General features: G+C 40.1%; 1 long non-coding RNA gene across 2 annotated transcripts; it reads right to left on the bottom strand.

The window, feature by feature from the left end:
* Positions 1 to 1,231: 1,231 nt before the first annotated feature.
* LOC309349485 lies at positions 1,232 to 11,477 on the bottom strand. 2 transcript variants are annotated; one of them, XR_014159951.1, is made up of 6 exons: positions 11,375 to 11,477; positions 8,591 to 8,705; positions 4,507 to 4,592; positions 4,187 to 4,366; positions 3,700 to 3,823; positions 1,232 to 3,599 (listed from the first exon to the last, which is right to left on the bottom strand). It is a non-coding gene; the product is annotated as an uncharacterized lncRNA (long non-coding RNA). The 2 variants fall into 2 exon arrangements; XR_014159952.1 differs by lacking the exon at positions 11,375 to 11,477 and adding an exon at positions 10,740 to 10,993.
* Positions 11,478 to 11,498: the final 21 nt, after the last annotated feature.

Below are 11,498 nucleotides of genomic sequence, written 5' to 3'. Positions count from 1 at the left end.
GGCCATAGCGTTACCAATTTGGGGTGGGCGGTTCTATTCCATGCCTTGGTAGTGAGCTTATGCTGCCCCTCAGGACCAGTACGGCCACCATGCTGTTTATCTATATAAAGTTGTTTGGGTAGGACATTCTGGGTTTGGGGTTCTGTCACCAATACAGTGGTACCTCGGGTTAAGTACTTAATTTGTTCCAGAGGTCCATTCATAACCTGAAACTGTTCTTAACCTGAAGCACCACTTTAGCTAATGGGGCCTCCTGCTGCCGCTGCACCACCGCTGCACGATTTCTGTTCTTTTCCTGAAGCTAAGTTCTTAACCTGAGGTACTATTTCTGGGTTAGCGGAGTCTATAACCTGAAGCGTATGTAACCCGAGGTACCACTGTACATAGAAGACATTCAATTCTATCTCTCCTTTCTGTCTCATTCACAGAAAGCTGTGAACCCAAGCCTTCTCAGAGACCTAGGGAGGCCTGGACCACTGGCTTTTGAGGCTCATAACCGTAATAAATGCAGCCATGAAAAATGATGACATGTGAACACAAAGTGAGGCTCCAAATAAAGAAGAGTGAAACATAAATTGAATTTTAGGTTGTAAATTATTGTTTTGGTTTTCATGATTTTGCTGTTGTACTTATTTAATTTCTGCAGTTGCTTTAGTTAGCTTATATAATTTATATTTTCATGTGTTAAGTTATTGTTTTGCCTTTGTTATCTGCCTTGATCTACCTTTCATGTTCTTAAATATTAAATGAAGGACAAATCAAGAAGTGTGATAAAGGAACAATCCAGGAGTTGGGACCAAATAATAATGAAGATACCAGTGCCTAGGAAGACTTTGTTGTTCAAGTGAATTTAATTTAATACTCCTTCCTGCCTAGAAGGATCCAATGGTCAGCGTGGGTGGACAGCACTCTTCACTGACAAGCTGCAGTTCAGTGGGTCACCACAAAGGGCAGCCATACAGATCTAATAGCTTTTCATATACATGCAGTGCTTAACCATGGTGTTCCTCATATCTGCACAACAGCTGACATGTTTTTGGAGAAGGTCAACATTTTTGGCCTTATGTTGGATGCTTTTCTCAAAGTGGACCCACATTTTAGGAGCAGCTTCTTGGACATTGATGGCAACTATATTCCAAAGGGAAGCTTCAGATAATTTTCCATATGTATGGAATTAAGTATATGGTTCACTAGATCACAGACAATATCAGCAATGAATGAACTAGTGAAATATATATCAAACTATTAGGCTTTAATATTTTATCAGGAAATAGCATTGATAGCTTGTCAGGAGGTTAAAAAAATCTGGAAATCCAATCTTATGTCACAACTCTTCTTTTCAATATGTTGTGTTTTTCTTATTGTGTGGAAGCAGGGAATTTGCTTAGCAGGTTAGGTTTTCATGCCTCTTTCTTCACTTTTGAAGTATTTATTCTCTCTTATCACAATGGTTGCTGTAGAAACAAATTTGGATGTCTCAGATGAAGCATTATGACTTCAGGTAAAATAGGTAGAGAGCAGCACAAGTTAAGACAATATTGTTGGAGAGAATTTAAGCTGCTAAGAGAAAATAAATAAAATATCTGACAGGGGATCTGAAGGAGATAAGATGTGATACTCTGCCGTATGTATTTCGGTTACCAAATAGCCACACAAAAACAACACTGAAATAAATTCAGGGTTATAAAAAGTTATTTCAGACTTCTCCAGTGAAATACAGTGCAATACAGATTAGAACATTCCTCTGAATTCCTTCAAAGCCTCTAGCTATTGGGCAATAGATGGCAATTGTTAGGATTTTATAAATTCTAGAGTCCTCTAGAAGTTATTATATATATTTTCTATGTTCTTTAAAAGTTCTAAATTTATAAACCTCCATAGCAGCAAGCCATTATTTGTCTGTAAAGCTAAGCTTTCTTTCTTCAGATGCCCATGGCTACAAACCTACAAGATGGAACCACATACACACCTACATTCATAGAAATGGGGAAGGTCCAGCTCTTCAACTAAAATGTTGTACAAGCAATGCCAAACTATGGACAGGGTCCCTATATTAGTACAACCAGCTGCTGAATCCATCAAGGTCTTCCCTGCCCCGTTCAGTCCTATGACTCACATCAGCCACACATGGACATGACTGACCAGCAAGCTCAAATAGCTTTGTTCTACCAGCTCCTGGGGGAGGAAGTACTGTTGATTAATGTTCCCACCCTTGTATTCTATTGGCCTTAGCTCTTAGGTACCAAAAAATGGCTTACTGTGAAGACTAAGGTTTGAACTGAAATACTCTGGTCTTCAGCAAATATCACTGCCCTTTCATTCCTTCTGCATTTCTTATGCAATGGTGCTCTCCCAGTTTTAAAGAGGGAAGATGCTGATAAAAAGTGCATTACCTGCCCTATTTTCAGTGTGGGATATTTGCTGTTAAAGCCCAATACAGAATTAATTTCAGGATTGGATGATATGGCACCAGGACATAATTTCTGTTGGAAAATATATTTAATTATTCAAATATTTTACGGTTGTAATTTTGTAGGATCCTTCGAAGACTTTTAAAAATACGCTTTTACATATTCTTGCATAGTTAAAAAAAAACAAACCCTGAAGAAGACCGTAAATAATAAGCCAACATAATAACAAAATTCCCTGCTAAATGACAGCCAGGAATAAGTTTAAGATTGGGGTGTCAATCATATGAAATGGAAATAAGGTTTTTTATATTAAGAGCTGGATAAAAACACAGAAACGAAAGCAATAATTAAATGGATCAATTTTTGTTACAATATAAATTGCTAAGAGCTGGCAGTCTACAGGTCAGTTTTAGCATGGCTGTAATTATATGTGTAGCAATACTTCCAGGCAGTAGCAGAATTAACTGTGTAGTGAAGGAAAGGATGCAGAGAAGCCTGTAGCGAGGTATTTTGCCTTTTCAAGAAGGAAAGGCATTTCTTTCTCCTCACCGGGATTGAAACCTCTGTGGTTCCACTATACACCTCTCCCACTGACTGCCCATTAATCCTTTGCAATACATAAACCCTGCTAAGCGAAGCCTCAACCGCAGTCTACCACAACAAGGCTGACATTAACATCCTCTTTCCTTTCAAAGCAGTAATACAGCACGGTTAAAGACATAGTACTCTGGACAAGGTACAATAAAAAATAGAAAACAAAATATAAGACATAAAATACATATACATTTGATTGTCAAGGCTGTCCAATAGTGGTTACTAGCCACAATGACTATGTTGTACTTCCACTGTCAGAAATAGTATGCCTCTGAATACCAGTTGCTGGGAATCACATGCGGCAGAGTATTTGTGCTCTCAGGTTCTGCTCATGGGCATGCCACATGTCACTGACCACTGTGAGAACAGGATGCTGGACAACTGATGGCTTTTCTGATGCTCTCATGAGCCCTGTATTTTTTTTAGTATGGCAGTGCTGTTTCCTTCTTTAGGTCCAAAGACTACTCCAGAAAATTCACCTCCTTCTGAGTTTGGTGGGTATGCTTTTCCTTCACATATTTCTTCCTTACCTGGTTGCTGAAATACCATAAGCAAGGTGTGAGTGGCAGGGTTCTTCAGATCAAAATAATGACACTGCAAGGATACAAAAATACCTGACTTTACTGTGCTATCTGCGCTTTGTACCTGCTTCAATACTAGACCCAATACAGCGGCTAAATTCTGGGTTATTTACCTCTGTAATAAAAGCCCATTCATATAAAGATGGGATATAACCATATTTGATTACTTCATTCCTGGAATGTCTCTATAGAATCACACACTCGTAGGGTATGAGGTTTAAACATGTTGACATCATACTGTAAATAGGGATGAGAACAAGTGCTTTAAGTGTTGGTTAACAAAATATGCAGCAGGCTACAAAAACCATGAATCTTTCAAGGGGAAAGGATAATTGTAACATAGAGGCAGGTGCAGAAAATGCTTTTTAAAAAGAAAATACAAAATGCTTCAGTCTACAGAAACCTAATATAAAGGTACATTTCAGAGAGTTCTTTTACCCTTTCTATTTGAGGTTTCAGTCTTAAAAATAATTAATGTTGGAATTTTAATATATGGTTATTAAGTACAGAAGAACTGAAAAATGAATAAAAATTGAAGGAGGCAACTACAAGCAACTCAATAACGCAATTCACAGCATTTTGAAACCAGCAGATCCTTACTTAGCCTGGCTTTGACTCTCTTCATCTCTTCATCTTTTCTTCTGTTATTCTTTTTTCTTTTGGGTCCTTTGTGGGGGGTTTTCCATTTTTCTTTGCTCCAGCCACCTGCTCTTACCTCTTTGTGTTCTTAACCCTAATTTCTCAACACTCCCAGGAGAAAAAAATATATAGTTGCTTTACCTGAAGAAAGAGGTTGAATTCACTGAATTCAGTAAGGATTTCAGGTGATTAAAATGAATGATATCTGACCAATTTCCAGAGCAAGCCGATATAGGTGGGGGGTGAAGGAGTGGGGAGACTGAAATACAAAATGAACTCACCTTTCATACTTGCGGTGCTGTGAAAAGTATTGGAAGCAATCCAAAGTGAGGAGACCCTGGACTTATTCTATAGCAGTGTCCAGGACCTAGTGTGACAAATAAGTTTTGTTGAATGAACAGAAACAGTGCTTTCAAATACCACTGTGCTATCAAATTCAACATACATGTAAGTGAACAATTGTCAAGGAAATTCAGCGCAATCACATTTGACTCCCAAAGATGATACTTTATCAAAAATGAGGGGAATGGTAAAAAGTTGAAAAGGAAGAGGAAGAGGGTCAAAAGTCTTATAGTGGATGTATACAGTGGTACCTCGGGTTACATACGCTTCAGGTTACATACGCTTCAGGTTACAGACTCCGCTAATCCAGAAATAGTGCTTCAGGTTAAGAACTTTGCTTCAGGATGAGAACAGAAATCGTGCTCCGGTGGCGCGGCAGCAGCGGGAGGCCCCATTAGCTAAAGTGGTATCTCAGATTAAGAACAGTTTCAGGTTAAGTACGGACCTCCGGAACAAATTAAGTACTTAACCCGAGGTACCACTGTACTGCAAATCAGGGAAAGTGCCATCAAGGTCAATTAAGTTTCACCCACTAAAATGACATACCACATAGTTGCATTATGGAACTGTGGCTTTTTCTAATGAGATACCACTATGTCACTGAATTCCATTCATGTAAGTGTACACAACTGAACATGTCATGCCTCTTTATGCACCTGAATGCTTCTGTTCTCCCATGAGTCACCCAAGAAAATGGTAGGAAAAAACTGTTTGCTAGAATACTACCCCAAATATTACCGCATGCTCTGATCCATGCAAACTGCAGAAAAATAACAGTGCAAAACTCCCAAAATTTTCCAGGTTAATGGGGTTGCAATTAATGAGGAAGCAACTGGCATGGAAATGAAATGAAACTGTTGAAATCATAATGCTGCTATACAAATCTATGGTGTGACCATGCTTGGGATACTGTGTCCCATTCTCATTGTTGCATCTCAAAATGAATATTGTGGAGCTGGAAAAGGAAAAGAAAAGAGCAATCAAAATATGTAAGGAACTCCCAAAAGGTTACAGCATTTTGCGCTTTTTAAGTTTAGGGAGGGAAAGGCAAGGAAGGTGGGTGGGGAGAGAACATCATAGAGGTGCATAAAAGTATGCATGTTGCATAAAAAGTGGAGTATTTGTCCTTCTTTCATGAAAGTAGAACTTGGGATCATCCAATAAAGCTGAGCATGGAAAAATGTAGGCCAGATTAAAGGAACTACTTCTTCATACAGCACATAATTAAAATAAGGAACTTACTCCCCTCAAGAGAGGACTAAATAGCCACCAACTTGGATGGCTTTAAAGGGGATTTGGGGGGGGGGAATCCTTTGAGTATAAGGCTATCAATAGCTATTAGACATGATGGCTGTACTCTGCCTCCAGTATTGGAGATGCCATGCTTCTAAATGCAACTTGATGTAGAGAAGAACTGTTGTGCTCTTGTCCTGCTTGTGGGCTTCTCAGAGGCATCTGGTTGGCTACTTTGAGAATAGAATGCTAGACTAGGTAGGCCTTTGACCTGATCTAACTGGCCTCTTATTATGTTTCCATGCCTCTCGATTTGTTCCATGGTGAAAATAAAACACAGCTTAGTGTTATTTGCAAATGCAGTTTCCCCTAAAAAAAATCTTACAAGTGCTCCATGTTTGTTTCATGAGCAGTTAACCTTCCTTATCCACTTTCCTTTCTCCTTTCTTCTTCCTTCTGTGCCTCTTGCATGCACCCCAACCCCATACTTATTTATGTGGAATTAATTCTCACAGTATTCAATGGTGCTTAGTCCCAATTAAATTTCCATTGTGTTGCAACCCTAAAGGGCAAAATGGTTCTCTATACAGCTTCTTTTATGCCTCTGGTAAATATATTTTAACAGCAGTTGGGGGAAGGCTGGTATGTCTTGTGGTTTTGCTATGCTGACTCCCTGGCCGGTGAAGCAAACGGGACCAGAATGATTTGATATACTGCTTCCACCACCTGCAGTTTGGACAGGCACATTCCAGAGTACTGAGGTGACAGAAGCTTCCTTGCCACTGGCTGGTGAAAAAGGCAACCCAGACAGAGCTGAGCAGGGGGACAACTTTGTCTCACCCAAATCTCCTTCCAGCATAGTGGACCAGGGCTTTGGATTGTGCTGTTCATTCTTGTTCCTATCTTATTGGCTGGAAGTGATTTGTTCTATGTAGAAAAGGTAACCTAGTGTTTGTATTGTCTTACAGCAAATGTAATAAGTGTGTTCTTTCTTATCAGTGTATCTTTCATAAGGTATATGGAAATGCAGGTGTCAAGTTAGTATGCAATAAGCAGTAATTATAAGAATTTGAGGATTTCACTGACATTTTCTTCACTAATTTACCTTGAAGTCTAATAGGATTAGCATCAAAGATGAACATTTCACTAATTTAAATAAACCAGTTAGAACAACATAAATAGGTTTTAAAAAAAGAAGTATGTGACACACTTTTGTTACCTACTGTTCTTCTCCATGCCTGAAGAAAACTGGCTGAATCCAAAGGAGTTTTTGTCCTTAAGTGGCAGTGACCACAAGGATTGACAAGTACAGCAATCACCTTTGAGAAGTGATTTCTAAGGATGTTAAGACCATGAACTGCTTTCATTTGGAATGCCTTCTTTAATAGATGTTTCAAAACAAAGCCAACAATTGATCTGCTTTTTGGGGAAAAATGTGTTTTTGTATTTGAGAATGTGCTTTATCATGGAGAAGAAAACATGCACTTATCTTTTCCAGTTTGTTATTATTTGACTACAGTGGTTACAAAGTTCTAATGTAGAGAACCATCTAGTACTCTGTTGAGAAATGTGAATCTATGTGAATAAAATAATTCTTCACATTTCCCGTGCAGCATCTCATAATGCTGCAGCAGTTGCTACCAAACTAATAATAATCTATAGGAACATTTGTTAAGTGTTTATCTGTTTATCACAAGAACAGAAAAATATAGCTGTGAAAAAATGTTTGTGGATTGTGCATTCCATCCCTTTGGTCTGGAAGTGTTACAAAAGTGGCTGCAGTTACGTTGTACTAAATGTGCTGGATGTTCTCCCACAGGGGCTAGTAATTCCTTATCTAATCTGATTTAGGAGAGCAAAAAGTCCATTCCTGCACTATAATAATCTTGAGTATATGTCTGCTTGGGGGGTAAAAGTCAAAAAAATTTTGTTTTTTACTTCTCAACTGATAAATAATGGTAGTATAATTTAAGACAAGAAAAAATAGGGACAGTTTTTCACTTTCTTTGTGCATCTTTATTCAAGCAACAACAGGGTAAGGGTTTTCCCTCTTCCTGAGTTGCTGAAAGATGTGCACCAGCACTGAGGAAATGCCTCAGTAAGACTTACTGAAGCTACTGCAGTTGGGCTTCAGTGGCTCTGAAAATCCAGCAAATGGTTCCCTGGTCAATTTTCACATTTTGCAAATCAGAAGTGAAATAAATCCTGTTTGTTGTGTGGCTCACATGAGCAGCAGGAAACATAAAGCCTTGACAAACCATTCACTGCCATAGATCTCTCTTGATTTCAACTTGCAAACAAACTACATATGTAACTATATATCACATGCCAGTAGTTGTACAGCCTAGTTGCATTAACGGTAAATTTGAGTTTTCTTTATTTGTAAAGTAATAGAATAGTAAAATAAAAATAAAAGTCTATACATTATAATTTTGGGGTGAGGACTTAAATTTTGTATGTGCGTGATGGGTTGAGTAATGTTTCAGGTTTTTCTTTTTTTCTTTTAATAATGATGCTTTCCTTCCAGATATGCTAGCACAGGAAATAAATATTTGTATATTTTGTCTTTCTTTTCTGTTTATATGTTTCTAAATGCCTGTTTGATCTCTTTACGCTTTCCATCAAGGTTTAGAATTTTGTTTGCAAATACCAGTTAGCAGTCAGAACTCCAGATTGGAAAGAAAATACCATACAGTGACCCAAAAGTGAGAATGTGAAGAGGAAGAAGCTCACAGTTCGATGTTATGGATTCATAAGAAAAATTACATGTAAAAATGAGCATAAAATTACCTTTGAAGAATGTGCCTGTTGATCACTATCAGAATATATACCTCTCTCCACGAACTCTGTGAAAAAAAACTTCAGCCAGAAGGCACAGGCAGTTTATCCTTGTTCCTCTTCTTTCCTAGAAAAAAAGGGAAGATGAACCCACTTTTATTCTTGGAGAAGAGAGATGAAAGCACAAGCTCAAGGTGAATCATATTATGTAATTCCATCCAAAGCCAAGTACACTTTACTGCCAATCCTATCAAACAAATGGGCACTGCAATTCTGGAAGACTTTTGTCTTCTGCAGTGTCTCCAGAGGACTCAGTCCCCAGACTCACTTCAAGCACTGTTTTTTCAGTTTTCTCATTTTCCTTTACGCAAGTCTTGCAACACCTGGTTGAAGAGGATCGGAACAAGAACTAGAAATTTAAAATTCATGTTTGACAATTTGGGTATAAAATAGTCAGCATATGCTATTCAGTGTATACTATAGCTCTTTTTCAAGCCCATTTCCCCCTACCTTGACATTTTGTTTCATTTTTTGTATACACGTATCACTACAGTATAACAAAGAAACAGAAGACAAGAACATTAGTCATATTATAGAAGTATTTTTGTTGCTGTTGGTGGATGTCCTTGTCTAGTAATTATTCTCTTTTTTTCTTTAAGGTTATCTTAGAGTGCCTTTCCAGAGAAGTCTGTGTGTGGAGGGTGATTGCCAATTATGTTTGTTTTGTGTCACATATACATAAAGCTGAATCAAGTCATTTAAAATGTGTCCACTGTGTTTAGAGCCCCTGTTAATATACAACACATTTTGAAATGTATTGATTTTAGTTTCTTTGTGCTTAATTTCTGAAGTGTAAGCAGCCAGCCTCAAATATTCCTGGGTGTTCTTTCCGAGGGTATGCCTTCTTGGCAAATATATACATATGGGTACAAAGAAAAAATGGAAATACTAGGTTTGTGATACCTCTTTGCAAAGCCCAGATGTATACAAGATAAGAAGTGAAATTTGCACAGAAATATCACAGAATTTGCACAGAAATTTCACAGACCTCCTGGACGTTTGCATTTCACAGACTTTTGGTCCTACTGTTTCATATCTCTAAAGTTGTATATATTATCTGCCCACTGAATATTGCATTTCTTGCATCTATCATTAGGCTCTGTTCCATGAAATTTCATGCCACAATGCAACTGTTATACAATGCAATCCTATGTATGTTTACTCATGCACACTGAATCCCATTGTTTTCAAAGGGGCTTACTCCCCAGTAAAGTGCATTCAGGATTGCAGCCACTGCTGTTTTTGATAACCAAGAGCTGGTCATTATTGCTTAGAAGTGAGGAAAATGAAATTTGTTATTACTTCACAAATTTCAGGACTGAGCTCTTTTACAGAAAGCTGGTTCAGTAAGCCTGCAACACCTTCCATGGTTACCTGGGATTAAGTCCTGCTAAAGTCAATGGTGGGAGTATAATTGGATAGGGTTGTGTTATTCCTCTCAGTAACCCCAGAAGGCAGCTTCCAGGCACTAGGCACTGTATTACAACTCAGCTTCTTCTTAGGGAAGTTATCATGAGTCATATTTGACTATTTTCATACTTATCTTAGTATAAATTAGTTAGTATTCCATTTAATACCTGATATGTCACATTTTCATACTCCCATGTCCCTTCCGCAATCTCTTCCTGTTATGCATTCTTTCATGATTATATGAAATGACACTCCGCTGCCCCCACTTTTCATTCTCCTAGCCCCATGGTATGCTCCATTTCTCTCTTCCCCCAACCCTTCTCCATAGCCCCTTCCATCTTGCCTTTGAACCAACCTACCAGCTGTGGACATTCTATGCTGAATATCTCCTACTTGCTCCTTTTTTCCTCCTTGTTCTACACTCTATTTCCTTTTAATCACCATTGCCATTCCTCCCATACATCTTTTTTTGTCAGCCTACTTACTCTTTTAAATGATCTGGTCTACCCCATTACTACATCAGTTCCCTCATTATGCCTGCCTCTTGTCTTAAATGAAACCTGATGCCTGCCAGTGCTGCCACCCTGCCCCCACTACTCTAAGAGGAGAAGTGCCATTCCACCACCGAGGCTTCTCCCTTCTTGCCCACGACCCGTTTGCACGAGTATCAGTCATCCCTTCCCCTTCCCACCTCCTTTTCTCCCTCTCCTTGCCATTCCACCGGCTCCTTTGGAACAGGTTCCTCTTTCCCCTTGACTCCATTGACACCTGCTGGCCTCGGCTCCGAAGCCCCGCCCCCTTCCTCATTGCCATTCTCCAAGCGGCGCTCCTTCACGCCAAAAGAGAGAGCGAGCCCGCTCCGCGGTCACGTGCCCCCTCCCCGTCCGCTCCTGACGAGGGTTTATGTGCCCCATTCACGAGCGTTACGCGCCAAGCCGAGGAGTGAAACAGTGGTGTACCTTTAAGGCACGTGAGGGAGCGAGGAGCGCGAGAGAACCCCTGCCGGCACGGCACTAAAACCCCTCCATTAACAATTGCAAACTCGCCTCCTCCGCGACTAAAGGGCGTTCTGGTGGGAGCGCTCCTCCTGAGGAGGTTAATGAAGGAAGCGGCAAAGACCAGCGGCAGCCTGGAGCTTGCCGGCTAGGAGGAGGAGGAGGAGGAGCAGGGAAAAGAGAAGCTGCAACCAGCAGCCTTGGGAGGCTGTGGCAGACCGTAGAAGCCGCTCGCTCCACGCCGGTTCCATCCGCAGACTGCGCGCGTGTCTCGCCTTGTCCGCTCAGCCCTCGGGTGCTGCGAGAGCGGCTGCCCTCCCCTCACAGGCACCTGGAAGGAGCTGCTGCTGCTGCTGCCTAAGCCCCGCTGCTCGTCCTCTGCCTGCGGCCGAGCCCTTTCGCTCCGTAGCCGCCGCCACAGTCGCTTCCTTTTTACCCCTCGGTTTCCCACCTCG

Source organism: Podarcis erhardii (genome assembly GCF_964252035.2).
Source record: "Podarcis erhardii genome assembly, chromosome: 9".
NCBI classification, from domain to species: domain Eukaryota; kingdom Metazoa; phylum Chordata; class Lepidosauria; order Squamata; family Lacertidae; genus Podarcis; species Podarcis erhardii.
The sequence above is the reverse complement of the archived record's forward strand: the minus strand, read 5'-3'. Positions and strand labels throughout refer to the sequence as shown.